The 11,310-nt window shown below is 40.7% G+C and overlaps 1 long non-coding RNA gene across 1 annotated transcript; it reads right to left on the bottom strand.

Moving 5' to 3' along the window:
- Positions 1 to 3,338: 3,338 nt before the first annotated feature.
- Positions 3,339 to 4,481, bottom strand: LOC124276197. Its single transcript, XR_006898447.1, has 3 exons — positions 4,451 to 4,481; positions 3,835 to 3,948; positions 3,339 to 3,432 (listed from the first exon to the last, which is right to left on the bottom strand). It is a non-coding gene; the product is annotated as an uncharacterized LOC124276197 (long non-coding RNA).
- Positions 4,482 to 11,310: the final 6,829 nt, after the last annotated feature.

Here is an 11,310-nt window from a genome sequence, read left to right as displayed (position 1 = left end):
TGAGTACTGGCCACGTGTCTACGACGTTACCTGAAACAAATACCATCAAGAACAGTATCTCGTGCAATTTCCCGCTTCGCATGCGTCATTAATCATTCACTTGTGTGGCAACGTTGCACTTTTGTGTCAACAGCTGGATGTTTCGCCAGAATGGAGGAAATAGTTTCTGTTGACACTTACTATATCCCGTTTGGCAGTTGGGATACTAGTAGTTAAAACTTTCGCACGTCACACCAAAATCCCCAGGTTCAAACACCCACATAGGTACGATGTGGGAAGCCGAGTTCTTGTGCCCATCGCCGCGATATTGCTTGAAAACTTGCTGAAAGAGGCGTAAACCACACTCACTTATTACTATATCATATGTGTACGTTTTGATGAAACTTTGGTTTTTGAAAATACTGAGAAACTCAATGGTATTGATTAATGTACCTTTCGTGACGTTCAGTTGGACCGGGCTACCGAGTTGTATGGTAGACGAGTTGGTGACGCCGCACTTGTATACCGCAGTGTCCATGATGTTAACATATGAGAAGTAAAGTGTTCCTGTAACATACAGAAAATCCAATTACATTATGCTGTTAGAGTGAGTGAGTGAGTGAGTTTAGTTTTACGCCGCACTCAGCAATATTCCAGTTATATGACGTCCGTCTGTAAATAATCAAGTCTGGACAAGACAATCCAGTGATCAACAGCATGAGCATCGATCTACGCAATTGGGAACCGATTACATGTGTCAACCAAGTCAGCGAGCCTGACCAGCCGGTCCGGTTAGTCGCCTATTACGACAAGCATGGGTTACTGAAGATCAATTCTAACCCGGACCTTCACGGGTTTAGTGTTAGAACATTGATCAGGCTAAATGAGGTGAGTATTGGAAGTTTCCAGGTGTTTATGGAAAATAATATGCTATCTAAATGCAACTAAAATACATTTATGGCAAAACTCAGACGAAATGTTTGTTTAGTATGTAGCTTGTCCAGAATTAATTATGCTTATGGGCGTTCCTCTTACTGTTGGGCTGTTGGGATAATTTGGTAATGATTACCTTTGGCGGATATTTGTATCCTGGGGTCGACGTTGAGCTTGGAAACATATCCTCCTTTAAGTCTATACCACCCAACATTCCCTGGGGTTGGTTTGCGGCACGTGAGTGAAACCGGCTGTCCGTCAGTTGCATACTTGCTGATCAGGGGAGCTCGGTTATTCCATGACTGTGAGTTAGCTGAAAGAAGTAATGGAATAAACATGAAAGGGGCGTATGTAGGTATCTACATGTATATGTGTATCTGTATATTCATAATATATGCACACAAACACACACACACACATATTAATAGTCTCCATGATATATATGTGTTTGTATACATATATGTATGTGTGTGTGTGCGTCTGTATAACGGAGACTATTGATATATATATATGAGATTTCTGCAGGTGCATAAGCCTTACATACATAAATGATTAGTCCAGTTATTTCTTCTTGTCAAAAGCTCCTGTATCTGCACTATAATATTTCGACAAGGAAATATCCGGACTCATTTTTATTTAGAAACTCATCTTTTATTTATATATAAAATATATACATATATGATTGCTTGTTTGTTTAGCTTGTTAGTTTAACGACGCACTCAGGAATATCCTAGCTATATGGCTGCGGTCTGTTAATAATCGAGTCTGAACGAGACAATCCAGTGATCAACATCATGAACATCGATCTACGCAATTGTGATACGATGGCATTCGTCAACTAAGTCACCGAAGAAGCAAAATGACTAACGAGAATGCTGCACCAGAACCTACACAAGTATTTTACTAATACGTACTCTATCAACTCATGTGGACTAACCTTTATCTTTACAAGGAACAAGAAGCTATCAGTTATGTGGACCTACCTTTATCCTTACAAGGAACAAGGATCTATCGTTCATGTGGACCAACCTTCATCATTACAAGGAACAAGAAGCTATCACTCATGTGGACAAACCTTTATCCTTACAAGGAACAAGAAGCTATCACTCATGTTGACAAACCTTTATCCTTACAAGGAACAAGGATCTATCGTTCATGTGGACCAACCTTCATCATTACAAGGAACAAGAAGCTATCACTCATGTGGACCAACCTTTATCCTTACAAGGAACAAGAAGCTATCACTCATGTGGACAAACCTTTATCCTTACAAGGAACAAGAAGCTATCACTCATGTGGACCAACCTTCATCATTACAAGGAACCAGAAGCTATCACTCATGTGGACAAACCTTTATCCTTACAAGGAACAAGAAGCTATCACTCATGTGGACAAACCTTTATCCTTACAAGGAACAAGAAGCTATCACTCATGTGGACCAATCTTTATCCTTAGAAGGAACTAGAAGCTATCACTCATGTGGACAAATCTTTATCCTTACAAGGAACAAGGAGCTATCACTCATGTGGACCAACCTTTATCCTTACAAGGAACAAGGACCTATCATTCATCTGGAACAACCTTTATCCTTACAAGGAACAAGAAGCTATCACTCATGTGGACCAACCTTTGACTGAGCTTGTTATTGCAGTTGGATTTTTGGAAGGGATAATTCGACAAACGGATAGGAGAGATAATATGATACGATATATCAGCGGGAAGTAGTACTCCAGCTTGATATGTGTTGTAAAATGAAAACAATAAAGTATGATATTTGGTCATTTGTATCATCAGTGTTTTTATCAAATCACAAATAATTAAAAAATTACTTGAATAAAACTGCACTCATCGACTGATCTATTGTATCGATATTGGGAAATGTTGTTACTTACCCGTCACAATCAAAGTGACGTCATGGGAGTCAGACGAGACGCCGTTCTTCCCAGCACATCTATATATTCCTGCGTCCCCATCAGACACGTTCTTGATAGTAACGGTGGTATAAGATAGTTCAGCACGAGTAGTGTTAGTCACTTGCTTGTCGTCACGGTACCAGGTAACTACTGGAACGGGTCTGTAAAAACGGTAGCATTCAAATCTAAATACATATTACATTGTGAACCTTGACTGAAACCATAATCTTATCGAATTTATCGCAAGAAAAACAGTTACTGTATTAATAAATGAGCTGGTGACAAGATACTGTATGCGAAGTTGTATCGAATTTATTTTTGTCTCGAAGTCAAAGCTTCTCTCTTATATAGTCATTATTTTTTAGGTTGTTTTGAACTACGGATAACTCGAAATATTTCCTTGGGTCCAAAGAATTCGACATGAATGTACCTTTCTTTGTAGTGTTTGTACTTTCGGTTAATGAAACAAATGACCATTTCAGAGAAAGAGCATTTCGTTATGAGCACCTGCCGCTGAAGATACACTGTTGTGTTACAGCCTGTCCCTGTGTAGCGTCCGTTGTCTCGCTCGAATACATGAGTACTGGCCACGTGTCTGCGACGTTACCTGAAACAAATACCATCAAGAACAGTAGCTCGTGCCTTTTCCCGCTTCGCATGTGTCATTAATCATTCACTTGTGTGGCAACATTACACTTTTGTGTCAACAGCTGGATGTTTCGCCAGAATAGAGGAAATAGTTTCTGTTGACACTTACTATATCGCGTTTGGCAGTTGGGATACTAGTAGTAAGAACTTTCGCACGTCACACCAAAATCCCCAGGTTCAAACACCCACATAGGTACGATGTGGGAAGCCCAGTTCCTGTGCCCATCGCCGCGATATTGCTTGGATACTTGCTGAAAGAGGCGTAAACCACACTCACTTATTACTATATTATATGTGTACGTTTTGATGAATCTTTGGTTTTTGAAAATACTGAGAAACTCAATGGTATTGATTAATGTACCTTTCGTGACGTTCAGTTGGACCGGACTACCGAGTTGTATGGTAGACGAGGTGGTGACGCCGCACTTGTATACCGCAGTGTCCATGATGTTAACATATGAGAAGTAAAGTGTTCCTGTAACATACAGAAAATCCAATTACATTATGCTGTTAGAGTGAGTGAGTGAGTTTAGTTTTACGCCACACTCATCAATATCTCAGTTATATGACGGCCGTCTGTAAATAATCAAGTCTGGACAAGACAATCCAGTGATCAACAGCATGAACATCGATCTACGCAATTGGTAACCGATGACATGTGTCAACCAAGTCAGCGAGCCTGACCAGCCGGTCCCGTTAGTCTGCTCTTACGACAAGCATGGATGGGTTACTGAAGATCAATTCTAACCCGGAGCTTAACGGGTTTAGTGTTAGAACATTGATCAGGTTAAATGAGGTGAGTATTGGAAGTTTCCAGGTGTTTATGGTAATAAATATGTTTTCTAAATGCAACTAAAATACATTTATGGCAAAACTCAGACGAAATGTTTGTTTAATATGTAGCTTGTCCAGAATTAATTATGCTTATGGGCGTTCCTCTTACTGTTGGGCTGTTGGGATAATTTGGTAATGACTACCTTTGGCGGATATTTGTATCCTGGGCTCGACGTTGATATTGAAAACATATCCTCCTCTAAGTCTATACCACCCAACATTCCCTGGGGCTGGTTTGCGGCACGTGAGTGAAACCGGCTGTCCGTCAGTTGCATACTTGCTGATCAGGGGAGCTCGGTTATTCCATGACTGTGAGTTAGCTGAAAGAAGTAATGGAAAGGGGCGTATGTAGGTATCTACATGTATATGTATATCTGTATATTCATAATATATGCACACAAACACACACACACACACACACACACACATATTAATAGTCTCCATAATATATGTTTGTGTATACATATATGTATGTATGTGTGTGTCTGTGTGTGTGTGTGTCTGTATAATGGAGACTATTGATATATATATATATATATGAGATTTCTGCAGGTGCATAAGCCTTAAATACATAAATGATTAGTCCAGTTATTTCTTCTTGTCAAAAGCTCCTGTATCTGCACTATAAAGGATACGATAAGTGCAGATAATGGCGTTTTCGACAAGGAAATATCTGGACTCATTTTCATTTAGAAACTCATCTTTTATTTATATATAAAATATATACATATATGATTGCTTGTTTGTTTAGCTTGTTATTTTAACGCCGCACTCAGGAATATCCTAGCTATATGGCGGCGGTCTGTTAATAATCAAGTCTGGACGAGACAATCCAGTGATCAACATCATGAACATCGATCTACGCAATTGGGATACGATGGCATTTATCAACTAAGTCACCGAAGAAGCAAGATGACTAACAAGAATGCTGCACTAGAACTTAAACAATTATTTTAATAATACGTACTCTATCAAATGAGTGAGTTTGACTTAAGCAGCTGTTAGCCTTAACGAGAAGTCAGTTTTGCAATTTTCAAAACTCACTTCATATCATATCATTCATGAAATGTAATGACATTTCCGCCTGAGTAAATTAATGCATGCCTTGTTTGTTTTATTGATCCATCAAACAAACAAGAAATCTCGTTGTATCCATCGAGATTCTCTGTCCCATTATGGGATTCTGTTCCGGGCTCTGACGTGTAGTTCATATGGACAGAGGTAACTTCCGTCAGCAGGCCAACAAAATAATGATGTGGGAAAACTAAACTCCCAGCTAAATACCCAAAGCAACGTCAAAGTACCCACTTACAATGTCAAGGCCTTTCTTCACAGCAATGTATCTAAAGCATCGAAAACGTAATTATCAGGGAATGCAAAAGTTGTCATTTTCCAAAGAATGAACCATGTTATATATCCATGTATAAAGCTACAAATGATGGCATACATGCTGCAAGAACAGTTATGTGAATCAAAGCGTTCTACTCACCCACAATGGCATATACCGCTGTTAACACCAATACTGCCAAGCGGATTATCAGCATGTTCTTGTTAAATACTACAAGTAAATGTACAAACGATCTAAAGATGTAATTGTGTCTTCATCCCCGAATCATTTTGGAATACGTTATTGTCGCTCTTATTTAGAATAGATGTTCGAAACAGGATTGTGATCAATACATTACGAGATCCCTGGCGTTGATCAGAACAATATATTGCAAAACGCAATGAAGGGTACGAAAACAAATTGTTGACGTCCAAGAATACGTTAATGCTAATTTATTCACATCATGTTACACACAGATGCGGCACACAATAATGAACGCTCCAAGCCAAGACTCGGTTGCATCTTTGTCGAATCATTCAACTTAACCAGGTGCACGTACAGGGTAGTTGTAAAGACAACCATCCTCCTGCAACGCTTAACACAAACCACCCTACATGTACAACATATGTTATATTTGGGATTACACCTTCTTAGTAAACAACGAATTCTAGTACTGTTTTGGGGTTGAACCCACACCCTCAGAGTCTCAGGGACTCAACCCCCAAAAGTACTAGAATTCGTACTTCACTAAGAAAGTGTAATCCCAAATAAAGCATATGTTTCGGTTGACCACTTTCTAAATGGCATTGTGTAAACACCCTACATGTAGTAGTTTAAAGGTACGTTAGACTCCCACATGTCTCACCATTGGCGCTCCTTGTTTAGTATATGTTCACTGACTGACCGAGTTTGGTTTTACGCCGCTTTTAGCAATATTCCAGCAACATCACGGCGGGGGACACCAGAAATGGGCTTCACACATTGTACCCATGTGGGGATTCGAACCCGGGTCTTCGGCGTGACGAGCCAACGCGTTAACCACTAGGCTACCCCATCGCCCCTTAGCATATGTTGAATCATTAAATACACAGAAACGTACGAGACCGTCATGGTAATGCAATGAATGAGTTCAATAATAACAGTCTATTTATCATGCCCATTTCTCCATGCACTATGCATGCTCGAAGCTCCCAAAAATCTGATTATTATTACCCCGAATAAGCCAAGCTGAATGTAAGGTTAATATTCACATGACCCATCCCACCGGGTACCCATTTTCTGCTGAGTGAACAGAAGCAATTTTGAACAAACTCACATACCTGAGGTGAGACCACATGTATCACGTGTGCTTCGTTGTTTGCTATGCAATTTGGATTATTCGACCTGAACTCTATGCACAGGACCACACACCACCACGGCATGTACCACGGCATGTACAGACTCATAGATAATTTATCAGCATCTCTTCATATAACTGTAATACTTATACATTAAAACCTTAGATCAGCTCAATGTGCCCAGAACCCAATACTACCCATGAGAGTTATACCTGAAATAACAAGAACATTAAAGCTACGCATGTCGTTCACAACCCTTATCTTACCTCAATGGAGGGTAAATGTGACATGAATGTTCACAGCTGTAATCGCTTACGTATAATGCCCGCTTTAGGTGAATGTCTAAATATATAAACAAGAAAGCTGGCACGGAAAAAAGCATTTTGCTAAGTCAAAATATCGAAAATGAAACCGGCGCAGCTTACGACACTGACATCACATCAGGTTAAGACACGTGAAGATCCGGGGTAGAACTGATCTTCAGTAACCCATGCGAAATTGGTTGACACAATCACGTCATCGTATCCCAATCGTGTGCCCCGTGAAGGTCCGGTTTAGAAGATTGATCTTCAGTAACCTATGCGTGTCGTAAGAGGCGACTAACGGGGATCGGGTGGTCAGGCTCGCTGACTTGGTTGACACATGTCATCGTACCCCAATTGCGCAGATCGATGCTCATGCTGTTGATCACTGGATTGTCTGGTCCAGGCTCGATTACTTGCAGACCGCCGTCGTATTGCTGAATTATTGCTAAAATTGTTAAACACCAAATAATCAAAAACATCAGGTTAATATTTTCTTCAACAATCAGACTTGCCGACTTGGTTGATACATGTCATAATATCCCATCCTAATTGTGTGGATAAATACTCGCGATGTTGGTCACTCGATTGTCTGGTCCAGACTCGATTCTTTACAGGCAACAATCATATAGCTGGAACATTACTTAAAGAACAAACAAACTGAGATGCATTGAATTTTCAGAAGATTATTGGACAATATATCATACTTAATTTGCTACATAACGTCAAAATACAGTGTGCTAAATATTTGACCTTAGTTTGTGTGAACTATACAGAGGCCTGTATTACTACCACTATTGTTACATCGAATTATTTTTCATCTATCCAAATATGGATGTATTCTAACACGATTCCACAAGTATGACTCGTACATTGCAAAACAATGGAGATTCAATCACAGTTGAATCAAGTACATTACAAACGAATGACTCAGGACATCTGTATCACTTTCCTAATGTCACGACGTCATAACGCCATGCTCTATTCCAGCGCATCATAACTTCGCTTCCCTATTGGGATCAACGCTGACACCAATATTGTGCAGGTCATTGCTGGAATAAAACCATTTCTCTGCATGCCAAAACTGACACATTTTCCATGCTGTACCTGGGTGTCTATCATACAGAAAAAATGCAAAGAACTTTTACACAATAGAAATAACCCTCTTGATGTCAAAAACGACAGATGTATTTTTTGCCCCTGTTACCTCTTCTGTTGTCCCAATCTCCATATTAGGCAATCTTCGTGTTCCCATTTCTCTCTGCACTAAACGTATCACTATGCATAATTATATATTTTCAAAAATGGCAACCATGGTTTTATGTACTATAAATATCCTACCGATTATGCCTACCGACAATTATCTTGTTCAGTATTGAACAAACGTCATGGATAACAACTTCTGTTTTCGTGAATGCGACGTTTCCATACAGATTCTTGTACCATTGTCAAGCAGAAGTCATTCCTGCTTCAAAAGCCTCTGTTCAATATTACTGACTGACTGAGTTTGTTTTTACGCCGCTTTTAGCAATATTCAAGCAACATCACGGCGGGGTACACCAGAAATGGGCTTCACACATTGTACCCATGTGGGGATCTGTTCAGTATTAGGTTTGATGAGGAATATGAAACTATGTCTTATATTTCATACGGGGTATAAACGTTGCTAATGTACAATCATATATTAGTTTAAGTGACGGCTGATGTATATTTTTGGATATAGGAATTGAAACAGTATAAAATTTCCGCAATCTGTACTGACCCACGTAGCAAGTGCAGCAACGTTATACGCAACCGCAAAAATAACGAGACTGATAAAATGAAAGTGAAGGCGTGTAAAACTAATTCTGGCATCTCAAGAGTCCAGTCGTGTTCACTCTACTCCCAAAAGTTCAGATGTTGCATTGGGCTCTTTCCAGGCGCCTCATCGGGTCAGTACAATATCCACGTGCCTCCTCGATGGAGAAAATCAGTGGCAGCCAGGGATATGGGGTGGGGGAAGGGAAAAGACTTGCGCTGGTGGCATCTGCTTGTCATATCTAGATGGTTGATAAATAGCTGTCTTGAAAACATGTTCAGTGATAGTATTCAGTGAAATCGTTGATCTACAGACACAGGAACATAGTTAATATAGTTCTGTATCATAAGGAAAGTTGACGTGGATGTTCTTTAATAACATGTCCTGTATAGACCTTGATCTGATTATTGAACGTCAACACCAGTCTCGATTATCCAACGACACAGACGAAACCATCTGTTGCTACTACTGCCAGGAACTGAACTCTATTCTAACTCTACATTTGAAGCTACGAGGGAGTGAGTTTAGCGTTACGCCGCTTTTTGCAATTTTCCAGCAATATCATAACGGGGACACTAGAAATGATCTTCACACATTGTACTCGGGTGGGGAATCCAATCCGGGTCTTCGGCGTGACGAGCGAACGTTTTAACCACTTGGCCACCCCACCGCCCCTTGGAGCCTACGAACTTAATCCTGGGGTCATCGTTAACGGGACTTTCAAAGCTCATCTTTGCATGAATGACATTCTTCGTCCATTTTAACTACTAGTTCTATTATGTCACATGGTTTCCCCGATCTGCATGTCAACGCCAAACTCTGTACCGCCAGAATTGTACACGACTTCATTGCAGCCAACAACGTCAGGATGTTGCCATGTCCTGCACGCTCGCTCATCACGTTCCTCATATAACTCATCTGCGATGTCATGTAGTGTTCCTACAGCAAACCATCTGCCTCACCCGAATAACCATTCACCTCCTTACTCAGATAGCAGTGAAACCAAGCTTCGTTACAAACACTGCAAGATTAACAAAATACCTATTCTTCGTAGAATTAGGCTTCAGGAAATACTTCATGAGCATTCAAAACTGAATCTTTAACAACCACAGTGTCCAGTGTCGTGTTTGTGGTCAAACAATGATTTGTCTTCAAACAATCGTGTGTGTTTTATTTGAAACTAAGTGTTCCTACTCACAAGACAGGATTTCACATGTTCTCGTCTAAGTTCAATAGAACAATTGACTTGCCTTTGCATGTGTGTATGCCGAATGTCAACGCTTGGAGAGGACATGCTCACCTTTCACGAAGACAGAGTGTCATCAATCTTCGATATTGACCTTGAAACACATACTCGAGATACAAGCGGATGTTATGTTAGTCAGAGATTTCGTATGGCCATTGGATAGGGTTTTGTCGCCAATATTTTCAAATCTATACAATGTATTCTACAACAAGGCTATACATTTTAACTCTTGGTACTAAATCTGCGCGTCACCACACACCCACCCACCCACCACACCACCCACCCACGCAACCCACACAACCCCCACACACACGCTTTTTGTGTCACAAGTCAAACCCATGTACACATCTCTCCATACTGCATGCAACGAGCGTGCATTTCAATCCAAATGACTCGTTCTCTATGTTCAAGATGACCCGAACAGTGATCCGTGATTCATGAAAGTCCCGTTCTTCTCCGGTTTCGGTTTTCTACTGTAGAATGGACCTGACATATAATATCCTTGGTTACAGGTTTTCACATAACATAGTCAATATCTCTCTATGTATGCTACGTATAGGAGGTGAGGTGAAAGTGGGTTTAACGTCGTACTTGAGAATATTTCGCTCATATGACGACGTGCATGCGTGTGTATGTGTATGTGCGGCTGCTTGTACTAGCTCAGACTTAAGCTGGTTTTATAGTGCTTGCCCACTGAGATACCATGCCGAAGTGAAGCATGAATACCCCACTCAGACACATTATACTGACTCCGAGCCGACCAGTCCTTGTTGTACCCATTAATGCCGAGCGCCAGGCAGGGACCAACAAGTACCATATTTTAACGTCTTTTGGTTTGACGCGGTCTGGGATCGAACCCGCGACCTTCCGCTCTCCGGGCGGACGCTCTAACGACTACACCACGGAGGCGGTCGCTACGTATAGGAGAAACCACGACTACGAGGGTTTACTAGAGATTGTGAACCCTGAGAGGAGGGATGTTCTAGTAAACCC

This window comes from Haliotis rubra, unplaced genomic scaffold (genome assembly GCF_003918875.1).
Source record: "Haliotis rubra isolate DU_JTF1 unplaced genomic scaffold, ASM391887v1 Scf207, whole genome shotgun sequence".
NCBI classification, from domain to species: domain Eukaryota; kingdom Metazoa; phylum Mollusca; class Gastropoda; order Lepetellida; family Haliotidae; genus Haliotis; species Haliotis rubra.
The sequence above is the reverse complement of the archived record's forward strand: the minus strand, read 5'-3'. Positions and strand labels throughout refer to the sequence as shown.